Source organism: Leptonychotes weddellii, chromosome 3 (genome assembly GCF_054177405.1).
Source record: "Leptonychotes weddellii isolate Sample4059 chromosome 3, ASM5417740v2, whole genome shotgun sequence".
In the NCBI taxonomy this organism is placed as follows: Eukaryota; Metazoa; Chordata; class Mammalia; order Carnivora; family Phocidae; genus Leptonychotes; species Leptonychotes weddellii.
The window spans coordinates 35946628-35958581 of record NC_138371.1 but is presented as its reverse complement, the minus strand read 5'-3'; the positions used below and the strand labels follow the sequence as shown (position 1 = coordinate 35958581).

Below are 11954 nucleotides of genomic sequence, written 5' to 3'. Positions count from 1 at the left end.
ACCCCAGTAGATCTTCTCCCAACCACAGTGCACTTCACTCTGAGGTAAATTACCCATTTGCACCTCCAGATTTCCCATCCCATCCCCAGCCTAACTCTGATATATTCAGTGGAAAAGGAGAAGTTTTTAAGTTCTCAGCAGTACCTGTGGCTCTAAAGAAAGAAGTGTGTGGGCATCAATCAGAGTAGTGCGACCAAAATTCTGCCGGACAAGGGAAACGGAGCTGGAATAAGCTGGATGAGACGTGTTTTGCTTTACTCAGTAATAATGGGTTCAGGCTCACTTTGACCCGAATGATCATCTAACTGATGACAATTTTAAATGTGAAAGAAGTAGAAAAAGGACTCTTTTAGACCCCCACCCCACCCCCAACCTAGAGCGGATTGGGCTGAGGGCACCAAAACTTCCCTCTGAGGCATGGAAATTGCACCGAAGTTTACCTTGATGGTTCCAATCCTTGAATTCAGAACCTTTAGCCTAGACTAGTCCAGATATCAAAAAAATAATAAAATGAAGTTGAACAAAAGAAAAATATAAGAAACAGAGACAACACTCTTCAAAAAATGTTATTTGGCCTGTAGCTAATTCTGATTTTAGTTAAAAAACAAAACAAAGCCCAGTGATGGTTAAAACTAAACAATAGTTAAAAGAAAGAAGGGAAGACTTTAGACATAAAGGTAGAATTTTTTTTAAATCAACATTTCATGCAGCAGCTCCTGCGTGGCCTTCCCATTTCTCAATAGCTTTGATTTGTGGAAATAATGGTTATGCAATTTCCACACATTGTGCTCCAATCACAGCATGTAGGCAACAATAAAAAGAAAACAACTAGATGCACTTGAAGCTGGAGATTTTGATAAGCTTTTCTTTTCATTTCACAAGGGTTTTTAACTTTATATTTTTCTGAGGCAACTGAGATAGTCCTATTGAGCTTTATTCAGATATTCGTGAATACAGGGAAGTGTCTCATTTTCTTAAATGTATCTATGGCAGCAGCACTGGTTAATCTAGTTGTGAAAAATTAACCAAAAAGAAACTATTGGACTATGAGAATTCCACAGTTGACAGATTGTTGGTCTTTCGCTTAAAAAAAAAAAAAAACCTATGCCATCTGTTTACAAAAGATGAGAAATGTTGGAGAAAATTATTTCCCTTAGGGCATAATGCTACAGCCATTTAGAGAGAGGTCTCTGGCATTTTCCGTGAGGCTTTGGTACAAGGAACAAGACAGCATCAGGTCTGCACGGTCGTTGACTGAGAAAAACAAAGATGATTTCCTCTGGTCCTTATTTTAGTTTTACTCTTTGAACTTCCAGCAGTTTATTTATTATTGTTGTTGTTATTTTTAATTGGGTACAGATTGTTTTAGGAATCATCTTGGTTCCTTTTTTGAAGTTGGTTTTGTTTTTTGTTTTTTTTTGAGACTGGTTTCTAAACTGCTCCACCTCCACCACCTGTCACTCTACGGGGGGCTACAGCTTGAGGACACTCACCAGTTCTGAGCTCAGCTGCGGACTGGATGGTGAAGGGCAGCGGCAGAAGGAGGTGGAGGTGCAGATTTGGAGGTAGGTGGCAATGCAGTCTTTCAAAATAAAAATCCCCATGCTGCAGCTCTCTGATAAATTTTCATACACTCCGTGTACCCAGAGAAATAAAACTAATCTATGCAATGTAATTCTCTCAGAAGGATTTTCTCCTTACATACAAAACCCCTTGGAAATTCACCTCCTCACCCCATCATTTCTATGTGATTAATCATATGTTGGTCACCTGTCACTAGATGGCATCATGTAGTGTTTCTTAGCAGCAGTTAACTAAGTTGGCAAAATTATAGCGTGGGCCATTTTTTCCGTATTTTCTTCTTTGGTATGGATCTAGAGAATCTAAATTGGATACTGGATATTTCCTCTTTATTTGCTTTATGGGTTTGGTTTTGTAAAATGTGTATATTCTTTGAGATTCTTCTTCTCAGTGTGTCTTGCGAGGATGGGACCTCAATGATTCTGAGTCTTAAATAAATAACAAATTAGTTCTTCCTCTAAATTTTCTTCCAAGTCACACACACAAATATTTACTTTGAGAGACTTTGCAGAAATAAAATAAAGCTCAACACATCCAGGATCTTTACCTAGACATGCAGGCAGAACAAAATATATGTATGAAATCTTGTTTTATCTAAGCATGGCCAGTTGCCAGTTGAAATCTACTCATGGATAAGCCAGGCTGATGGAATAATATAAAAATGATCCATTGATGCTTTCAGAAACCTGTGATATTTATAAAGGAACTATAACAACGATAAATAAGGAAAACTGCCATAAATAGAATGAAAGTTAATGGTCACAGTCTTATACTTTCCCAGATGTGACAGATAATGATGACCATTTCCCCCCAGTTTTATTGAGAAATAACTGTCAATGACCATTTTTATTTGTTGTATTCCAATCAACCTTATGTTACTGAAGAATGGAATCTAACTTCTAAGCTGTCAGTAAAGCAAGACAAATCTTTCTAAATTTTAATTCTGACTTAATGACCTGAAAATTTGTAAATAATAACAGATGATAAAATGTATTATTTGGAGTGAGGCTACCAAGATAGATGACAGATAGATCAGATGATAGATAGATAGCATCTAATCTAGTACTTGATGTTCTAAATAATTGTCTAAAATCTATAGTATTAATTTTCTATTTTCATTTACTTATTTTCTATTTGGAAAGACAGTTCTGTTTCAGTTTGTCTTTTTATTTTATTGTGTTCATTCATTCAACAAATTTTAGCTGAATAGCTCTGTTGGATTAGTTACTAGAGATGCAAAAATAAATAGGACACTAAATTTGCCCTCAAAAAGTTTTTAGTTCTTTGTGTTGTTAAGCATCCATATAGTAAGTTTCAGAATCAATCATTGGGGGTAGGGGGAGGAAGGAGAGAAGGAGAGTGGGAGAGAGAAAGAAAAAGAGAAAATGCAAAGAGTCTTAGATGAGGCAACGAGATGCATGGTTCCTGTCACAGCTCTGCTAGTAGACCCCGGAGCTCCCTCATTGTATGTGTAAATGAAATAATTTTATATAAAAGTGTTTTGTAAACTGTAAAATACTTTTTAAGTGTACAGCTTTTTAAAGCTTTCTAATTTCTTCCTGTAAGAACCCCACAGTTTTCAAACAGAACTTTGATCCTGCAATCAAGTCTTACTTCCTTTTAATTTACCCTCTATTTCAAAATTCCAACTGCATAAATAAACCCCATTAAATTTCCAACTCACCTTGTAAAACAAAACAGAAACACTATGATCTTGGAGAGTGAAAAGTTAGGAGGCTAAACTGAATAGCCCTGTGCTCACATCACACTGAAACTTTAAGACCCTGGGATGATCACTTTCCCATCTTCTACTCTGGTAATTCTTGCTGCTTCCCTTGGTTTCTGCAGATGAGAAATGGAATCTCAAGCACATTCTGTTACAATAACATATGTGGGATAAAGAGACCTCTAGAAAGTTTCATTCTGGTCATATAACTTTACCTCTTTTACACTCTGCTGGTAGAAAAAAAATAAAGACCTAGTTGATGGCTGGATTAGGAGATTCAGTATAACACCACCTATTCTTAGACTAATTTGATAATTTTGCAAAATGCTTCTTACTTTTCATTATGGCCAGTCATTTCATATTCTCTAATAGGGAAGTCAGAAAACTTCTTTTTCCACAGATTGTATGCAGAAATCAATATGTAAGGAATGCCAAACTCAAATATATTTAAGACCAAAATGAAGAACACACAAAATGGTGTCCTTTGTCAAGTCCTTGACTGGATCTGGATGTGTAGAGAGGTGTTTTATCTTAATTTCCTAGTCTATTATCTGAGGATTTTGTCTTTTGTTTTGTTACTCTACTAAGTTGCATTTTTGGTGTGATGACAGCTTACCAATAAAGATAAACTTCTAATTAAGCATTTGGGCTGAAAATATTCCCTCAATATATCAGTATATTCTTTTTTGAAATAGTCTTATTTCATGAGGAAAAGAGAAAGAAAGCTATTTGGATTCATTCTACCTATAGAAAATTATGGCTATCCTTACTTTGAATGATTAGTTTGGTTCTAGAATATTCATTTGCCATCAAACATGGGCTGGGAGCAAACTTGAGAGGTTGGAAATGAAAGGTTAGAGACCGAGAGATCTATTTACCATGTTATTTGTTTTCTGGCTTCCCCTTCATTTTTTAGGTTTATGACATTTTTCTCTTTCTTTAAAATATTGCCTCAAGCCAACAAGTGTCTTAAGAATGACTTATTAGTATTTGTGCACAGAAACCTAGAAAGTGGAATTCTATATCATCAGTTCCAGAGACCTTAGCATTTAAGTCTTTTGCCATCAGTATGTTTGGGTAAAAAGATGGTTTTTATCATAAAAGTGTATGTACCTACATTTAGCCATGGACAAAACGTCCCTGGAAAGAAGCAGAGATTGTTTAAAAAATTATTCTGGGAAAGTGTGTTGAAGCTTTTCTCTAAAAATAAAATGGCATTTCATCAGTATTGGTCATTTTTTAGCCATATATGACAAATGATCACAGATGCTCATAAAAATCTAAAAGGAACTGAATGTTGTTCTCTCTGACAGGCAAAATATCTTTCCTTTAACTGCATTTTAAAACAAAAACAAACTTTACCACTTTGATTAAAGAGAATACAGGAAGCCATATGGTCCCACCCAGAGTTCCTGCATTCAAAATGTCCTCATGGGGAAGAAAGTTGAAGGTGTTTTTAAGAACAGAACTTTCATGTTTCTGCCTCTAAACAATGGCACTTCCTGTTTTGACCTCTAACCATGCTAGGCTATCAAAAAGTAAGATGATGGACTTCTCCTTTTGACACAGCGAAGAACATTTTTACTCCCTCCCACCATGTGTATTTAGAGTGAAGATTATCAAAGCTCAATTTCCCTGAGGCTCTTTACATTGATCTACGGTCTCCCAACAAAGATTGGGATTTTCAAAAATGTAGTGACCTAGCCATGAGCCTGGTATTGAAGTCAAGAGTATATTCTTCATCCCAAATGTAAGTAAAAAGCTGCATGTTGCCTTTAAATGGCCCCAGCGTTTTACTAAAAGTTATTAACAGCCCTTAACAGAGTCAGGACTCTATGCCTCCTTTTAAGATACCTTCTTTCAAAAAAGAGAGAGAAAATGTGAGAAAGTAAGAAGGGAAGGAAGGAAGGAAGGAAGGAAGGAAGGAAGGAAGGAAGGAAGGAAGGAAAGAAGGAAGGAAACAGAAAAGAAGGAAAAGAGAAAATGTAGGAGGAAGAGAGGAAGGAAGAAAAGAAAGAAAACTTAGAGTAGAACGAGAAGGCCATCACTACCAAGTGATGCTAGATTGGCCAAGGCTCCAAGGGGGAGGGCCTCAGGCCTCACCGAGAGGGTTCTCGGCTTTGGGCAAGAAAGAATTCAAGAGCAAGTCATTTAGAGAAAGGGGCAAAGATTTATTAAGTATTAAAGTAAGAAAGGAGCTACTTCATAGACAAAGTAGCAGTCTCTCCTCCCAGGTGAGGAAGAGGGATTTTCCCTTTGCCTCTAACAAAAGGTTTTATAAGGTTTTTTGGTTTTGTTTTTTAAATTAGCTAACCATAGGGGCACCTGGCTGGCTCATTTGGCTGGCTCAGTTGGTTGGCCGTGGGGTCTTGTGGTCTTCCATGATTCGGATCTTGTGACTCTTTTTATGACCTGCTAACTTTTAGAGTAAGGGTTAGCCTAAAACCCAAATGTCTTTACTTTGGTCAACTTGTCTCCCGAGGCTTCCTTCTCTCCTGCTTCAAAAGTAAGAAAAAAAACTACTTGGAAGATTCAATAATCTGAGTACCTGTTGCTTCCTGAAACCAGAAAAAAAATTGTTTTTAAGCAAACAAATCACTTAATATAAAAAGTAACTCGTTAGTTTTTGAAAAGTAGGTACAGATTAATGGAATGCTGAAGATGTATGATCTCAAAATAAATAACAAAAGCATTTTAGTAGGTAATGTACTCAAAGTTTTTTTTTTTTTTTAAGGACTACTATATATTGAAAGAGGGCACTACTTAAAGTGGAAAAAAATTTCAGCAACAGTTCCGTTTTCTGTATTTTTGTGAGAATGACAGTTTATTGGAAATGAGAATATATTTTCTCAACAAAAAAGACAAACCTTGTCTTAGAATCTGTCCTTCAATTCTTGAAAGAAGTTATATATTTCTATATCCATAAAGCAGCAATGTGTTGGCTTTCTTTCTCAGATTCTATAAAATCTTCCTTAAATATAAATGCATATACTATTATGTATATGTATATACACACACACACACACAATTTAAATTATATATGCATAGATATAAGTGTTTTAGGAAGATGTAAGTGACTGCTTTTTTAGAAATAGTTCAGTAATTGGGATAAATACAGTAAAAATAAATTACTTCAAGCATTTATTATTATCAATAATGATTTACGTATGGCTTTTTTAAAAATAAGAAATTTATGTTTCAGATGCAAATTCCAGATTGTTACTCATACCAAAAGATACTAAAACAATAAAACATTTGCTAAAGCAGAAGATAAGCAAAACATCCTCCAACGTTGCTATTGGTGTAGCTAATAGCAAAATTGTTAAAACTGCTAATCCCACTTGGAAATCTGTGCAACTTGATGAGGAAATGCATGAAAGATATTAATGGGATATCTGAGAAGACCAAAGATAATTAGAAAAGTCAATTTTTAGAATGCATTGTAGGGCAAAAATAAGTTTTAAATGCAGAAGATTTTCTGGCACAATAACTAAAGTGATTAGGTTTTCCTGACTGATACTTCTATAAATTTATAAAACTGAAATAAAAATGGGTAACTGTCAAAAAGGAATGTTTTCTCCTTCTTCCATAAAACAACAAACACTTTGTAAAATAATTTTGCTGTAAAAATGATCACCGGTACATCCTCTCCTTAATTCTTGATTTATGGTTTGTTTTTTTTTTTATATATATTTTCCACAAGTAAAGAATTGATAAATTGTCTGATACTCTTGGTTCACTATCAATAGCAGTCTGGTCAGAGGATTAGATAACAGATAAATAACTTTTAAAAAGCCTTTGTAAATAAAATATGTGACCATGATAATCCTTCAAGTTCAAGGAGATACTCAACATCTAAGATCTCTCTTATCTCTAAAAGTCAATTGCTCTTTGGGTCCAGTTTTAGATGGAGAGTGCTTAAAGAGAAGGAACTATGGAACCAGTTAGTCTGTATTTAGATTATAGTATAGTAGTACTGCTCATTAGTATCTCTAGTAAATTAGGCCAATTTACTCCAGTAAACTGTAGTTTTCTCCTTTATTTTTTTTTTAAGATTTTTAACTTATTTTATTTACTTGAAAGAGAGAGACAGAAATAGCAAGAGAGAGCACAGGTGAGGAGAAGAGGGAGAAGCAGGCTCCCCACTGAGCAAGAAGCCCAATGCGGGACTCCATCCCAGGACCCTGTGATCATGACCCGAGCCAAAGGCAGAGACGCTTAACTGACTGAGCCACCCTGGCACCCCTCTCCTTTTAAATTATTTTTATTTAAAAAAAAATTTTAAGATTTCTTTATTTATTTGAGAGAGAGAGAGAGTAGGAACGGGAGGGGCAGAGGGAGAGGGAGAAAGAATCTCAAGCAAACTTCTCGCTGAGCACTGAGGCTGACAGGGGGCTTGATCTCACAATCCTGAAATCATGACCTGAGCAGAAATCAAGAGTACCAACCCCCTTTCATGTTCTCCTTGAGAACTCAATATCTACACAGAAATAAAATGCTAGAATTAAATTCTCCAGTTCCTGACACCTTCACATCTCAGTAGTATGTAGACTCCAAGGAGGAAAAAGCCAGACCTGGATTTGTGGGAGCCACATTTGAAAAGAGAACCCACAATGCTTGCACTGTTTTCTCTGAGATTTGTTCACTCAACAGTCAACACTACAGGGCAAAGTCTTGAAAGTCATCACTTCAAAGGTGGAAATCTTGAGGTCAATTATTATCTCAAATGTGAAATTATAGTCCTCAAGAATTTGATACAAATATAAATTGAAGTTTGAAAGTTCAGGAACACAAGATCTATACTAAGAAAAACAAAGAGAATTAGCAGTCTATAAAAATCACAAAAGCTAGAAATATGCAGTGGATTAGGATTAGATGGGGAGCCATTGTGATGCTAATTAGAACTGCAAACCCCTCCCAAAGAGCCTGGCAGGAATACTTTCGACTGACGCTGGCTGGGACCATTTTGACCTCTCACCCTGTCTGCCCTGAGCGAGATAGAAGAACATTCATTGAAGGGAGAGCAAAACTGCATCCTTTTTCTTTCACCCAACGCACCTTGAAAGTTGTTGCCGGGGTAAGTCTTCTTATGTCCAACCCACCCTAGGCTTAAGATAAATGACTCCCGCGGCCATGGAAAGGATATTTAGTAAGGTAATGTGTATTTCCTTATTATTTAAACATTTGAACTGATGTCATGGGGAATGTCAATGGACCAAGAATCAAGAATGGCAGAGTGCTTCTGGATATTAGTGGAATATGTTCTTCAAGACATAAACTTGAATTTCTACATCAGAAACTGACCCTCCAAGGAGACATTTTGCTGCCTTTAGATTCATGTACCTTGTCCCTTTCCCCCCTCCAGACCCCTCTCATGTTCTCACCTGAGGAACAGATCTAGGAACTACTAACTATTGTGAAGAATGTAAGTATTTGGCATGTAGAAAATTAAATTACTGATGTTTGTTGTATACACAAGGAATAATTCATTTGAAGCTTTAAATTGTTAGATCTGTGCTTTTCAAAGGAAGTCTTAAGAAGAAACAGAATTCAGGTGACTGGCTCTTTGCCATATCTCTAAGCAAGGTTAACTCTTCATTTAAGGTCTTAGGAGTCAATAGTGTGGTCCACATAACTACTGTGAAGAACCAATAGGACAGAGATTACGTGTTTGATGTGATCCTCTCAAGATTCAATTCTGAGCATCTAGATTCTAGGATGATGTAGAATGTTAGATATATGACACAACTATCAGCAAAATTATATAAATATGCAAAACCGTGAAAATATGTGTGTGTGTGTGTGTGAGTGTGTGTACTTCGCTGTGTCAGGGAGGAATGTTTCTTTTACCCTCTTAAGTTCTGGGGCTGGCCTAAGAATCAAACCGACATAAAAAAGATTAATGGGAGAATAACATACACATTTTTAAATATTTTTTTTTTTACAAATGCATGAGAGTCTTCGGATAGAAAATGAAGGCCTGAAACCTTCTAAAACTTTTTACACAAACAATAAATGGTGAGTATATGATAAGACAAAAAGGGGCATGGCTGGGGTGGTGAATTGTGGGACAGTGATTAGGAATTCTATGAGAGGGGAGACTAACGGAAGATAAGGGTTATTTTAGTAAGTTTGTACACAGGTCCATTCCACAATGACTCCAGTCTCTAATGAGAAGACTGTTTTCTTCCTGGTAGAGGGAGGGCGCTTTTCTCCGTGGACATTTAAGACCTGCTTTTAGATAGAAAGGGAGAGGCCCAACAGTCCTTCCTGCATCTTCAAGTGCCTTTGTTTCAAAATAATCAGTATGCCGAAGAGGTATATTTTGGAGTGGCATGTTCTTAATCCCTTCACCTGATAAACTTTTTCAAATTAGAAAAAAGGAAACTTTCAACAACAAAAGTCTTTTAAATTCCTATTGTGAAATAATTTTGTAGCCACAGATAGCGGTGCATAGGTATGCTGATTGTTCATAAGGTCTCGGTAATTGCAGAGTAAACACACTCTAGTACGTCAGTTAACAGCCAGGTAAATAATCTGAGGCTTGTGTGTAATTCAGTCAGAACATAAGCAATTTGATCAGCAAAGATTTTCAGGCTGAGCAGAAAATTGAACTAGTAAATTGTTAAATCAGTTAGATACATAACATGGTAATGGAAAAGATACATAGCTAGCATGACCTTATCTCTTTGAATTGATCATTAATTCCAAACTACTTGAATGATGTGATGAGGGAATATATTCAGAAAATCAAGCAACAAACTGAACACTAAAAAAAGTTCCTATGCTAAACCAGTCAATTAGAAGGACTGATTCGAATTGCAAAACACTTTTAGGAAATGATGAAACGGAATAGTAAATGAATGTAAAGGGAAGTTAGGAAGGACAATAAACAATGAAAATAAATGCAGGTAAATTTCCATATAATGTAAAAAGGCACCTTAAGACATTTAAAAAGCATGTGCACTTTTTATAATGCTGACAACATTGGAAAAGTGGAAAGGGAAGAATCAAAGATAAGTTATATCTTATTATACAAGTTGTATAATACAAAGACTAAGATGAGGTGATGAAACAGTGGGTGTGTTCCCTGGAGACCTAATGTTGAATTTAGGAGATGTGTAACGACTTTGCAGATCCTGCCTTATGCTCTCTATTCTCTGCTGGCATTGCTTAGTGCTCTTAATTTTTTTTTAATATGTTGCACCTTTAGCTTACCTGTGCCAAGGGTACAATTTTCAAGATAAAAGAAAATTACTCACAGGCCCAGACAGATCAGTAGGCATTTCGGGTCAGTGCCAACTTGGAAGTGTACTGGGGGGTGTCCACTCCTTGGGATAGAAGCTCAGACTCCAGGCTATTGGGAGGCCTGAAGTGTGAATTAATTCTATTGGGATAAACCTTCTTCCAACTTGAAATATTCTCAGTTCCCCAATGTAGGAGGCCCAAGCCAAGTTTAGAGTTCTGGAAACTTCTCTCTCAGAAAGTATGTGATTTAGAAGATTAAAACCTTAAGGAGAAATAATGGGTTGTTTTTTTTTTCTTAAGATTTTATTTAATTATTTGACAGAGCAAGAGAGCACAAGCAGGGGAAGGGGCAGAGGGAGAGGGAGAAGCAGACTCCCCACTGAGCAGAGAGCCCTACACTGGGCTCAGTCCCAGGACCCTGGGATCATGACCTGAGCCAAAGGCAGACGCTTAACCCAATGAGCCACCCAGGCACCCCTAGAAGATTAAAACCTTAAGGAGAAATAGTGTTCAAGAAATGGAGTTCAGAAGTAGCCATATAGAAGCCTTTATGATTGCTTTGCCACTCACTAAAACAAAACAGTGTCATGAGCACACTAAATAAACCTAATATCTGTGACACATCAGTAATAAAGGGTGTTTGTAGGATTGCTTTTTTTTTATTGTACCTTGCTGTATGCTCAACACTATTCAAGGTCTCAACTCTACAGAGCTTCAGTGAGATTGTCTCTCGTTCCAGATTATGTGAGTCTTGAGTTTTATTTTTCTTCTTTGGACATGGGTGGTAGTAGTTTGTTTTTGCATCTTTGATTCTGGATCCCAATCCTCAAGCTTTTTAACGTACGATAATTTTAATAGTTAATGCAGATTTAAGTTCTGAATTACCTTTATGTAACCTACTCCAATCGCGAAGTAGATGTATCTTCATTTTCTCTAAAACCTGAGCTAGTCTTAAACTCTTTTAGTGATAACTTCACACTGAAGCTCAGGCCATGAGATTTTCACTCAAGTCTCAATTGCCTTTTCACTGAGGGCACCATCCGAATGCACCTCGGGGGCCTGGAATTTCTTCTACCTCTTAAACTTCCTTTCTTTTTCCTAATGTGCCGTCCTCTTCAAGTTGGGTTTCTAGTCACAACCCCCATGTTCCTCTTTTTTTAATTACCACAAACAGAAGTACTTTTCAGTTCTCAAAGGCCAACACTGAAATGTTCGTAGTTTTGGAAATAGTATCCATAAATAAAGCTGTGTGTGTAGTAGATTTTCTCATAAGGGCACTTCAGGTAGGAGAAGCATTACCCCACTGTATTGTTGGCTGTGAAACTCAAACGATTGATTGAGGTTTCAAGGACTGAAGGGCAGGTGTGTAACAGGTGAACCACATAGACACAGCCCTCCT

At 36.6% G+C, this 11954-nt stretch overlaps 1 protein-coding gene across 1 annotated transcript in view; it reads left to right on the top strand.

The window, feature by feature from the left end:
- The first annotated feature begins 1448 nt into the window (after positions 1 to 1448).
- Positions 1449 to 11954, top strand: part of SLC39A10 (solute carrier family 39 member 10) — a 129022-nt gene continuing 118516 nt past the window's right edge. Inside the window, exon 1 of the mRNA XM_081813953.1 lies at positions 1449 to 1565. The gene's annotated coding sequence lies outside the window, so the exon portion shown is untranslated. The remainder of the gene's footprint in view (positions 1566 to 11954) is intronic.